Here is a 1,545-nt window from a genome sequence, read left to right on the forward strand (position 1 = left end):
TGGATGGCTTGAGCTCAGGAGTTCAAGACCAGGCTGAGCAAGAGTAAGACATCATCTCTACTAAGAATAGAAAACCTAGCCAGACATAGTTGTGCATACCAGTAGTCCTAGCTATTGGAGAGGCCAAGGCAAGAAGATTGCTCAAGCCCAAGTTTGAGGTTGCTGTGAACCAGGCTGATACCATGGCACTCTCCCCAGGGTGACAGAGTGAGATTCTGTCTAAAAGAGAAAAAAAAAGTAGAAATCCTCTCTCTTGAGCCTTTCTCTAGTAAAAAACTAAAAATATCTTGAGTAGACACAGAACAGACTACTGGTTTATTTTAAATTTTTCTAGATTCCCTTGGGGACATGCCATTTCCCCTAAGCACATCACCTCATGCTGGCTTCCTCCTTGCCCTCTGCTGCCACCCCCATTCCCACAGTCCAGACTCCTTGGAATCTCACACCTCCCCATCTTCAGAGCCAACAGGTGCTGCCCTCAGGGACATTCATGATTTCATTACCATTTTCAGTCTTTCTGTCCCATACTCCTCCATTTATTCATGATGCAGAACTTTGAAACAATTTTTCTTTTCTTTTCTGTTTTTTTTTTTTCCTTTGAGACAGAACATCATAGCTCACAGCAACCTCAAACTCGGGCTCAGGCGATCCCCTTGCCTCAGCCTCCCAAGTAGCTGGGATGACAGGTGCCTACCACAACTCCTGGCTAGTTTTTATCTTCAGTAGAGACAGAGTCTTGCTCTTGCTCAGGCTGATCTTGAACTCCTGAGCTCCAGTAATCCACCCACCTCAGCCTCCAAGAGTGCTAAGATTACAGGTGAGTGCCACTACACCTGGTCCAATTTTTCATACACCCAAATACAGGAAAACAAGGATACTAAATTTTAATCAGTCTTTCATACACTTGGTAGGGACAAACATGGAATTTTATCAAGACCTAAATCTCAAAATTTTCCAATATTCACTTACCCCCATTGTTCCTAGTCTCTCTTCTGAAATCTTAATTATATGTATTTTAAACTTTACCTTCTGTCTTCCATATCTCAATCTCTCCTTTATATCTTGCCCACCCTTTTCTGTTATTTTGTTCTGGGCAATTTCTTTAGATCTTTCTTTCAGGTTTGCTAATTCTCTCTTCAGCTATATTTAATATTCTGTTTAACTCATTTGATTTTTTTTAATTTTAATTTTGGAACATACACTAAAGCCACATGACTTAAAAATCGAAATGATATGAAAAAGTATAAACAGAGAAGTTTCATTTCTATCCCATTCTCATTCAACACCCATAGGTAATCATTTGAATTAGTTTGGGGGTTTGTTGTTGTTGTTTGAGGCAGAACCTCATAGCTCACAGCAACCTCAAACTCTTGGGCTCAAGTGATTCTCTTGCCTCAGCCTCCCAAGTAGCTGGGACTACAGGTGCCTACCATAGCACCCAGCTATTTTTAGAGACGAGGTCTAGCTGTGGCTCAGGCTCGTCTCAAACTTGTGAGCTCAGGCAATCCACTCTCCTTGGCCTCCCAGAGTGCTAGGATTACAGGC

At 41.9% G+C, this 1,545-nt stretch overlaps 1 pseudogene; it reads right to left on the reverse strand.

Annotated features, from left to right (window-relative positions):
• Nucleotides 1-975, reverse strand: part of LOC100954269 — a 2,014-nt pseudogene extending 1,039 nt beyond the window's left edge.
• Between the last annotated feature and the right edge of the window lie 570 nt (nucleotides 976-1,545).

This window comes from Otolemur garnettii, unplaced genomic scaffold (genome assembly GCF_000181295.1).
Source record: "Otolemur garnettii isolate 467f Iridium unplaced genomic scaffold, OtoGar3 scaffold00014, whole genome shotgun sequence".
NCBI classification, from domain to species: Eukaryota; Metazoa; Chordata; class Mammalia; order Primates; family Galagidae; genus Otolemur; species Otolemur garnettii.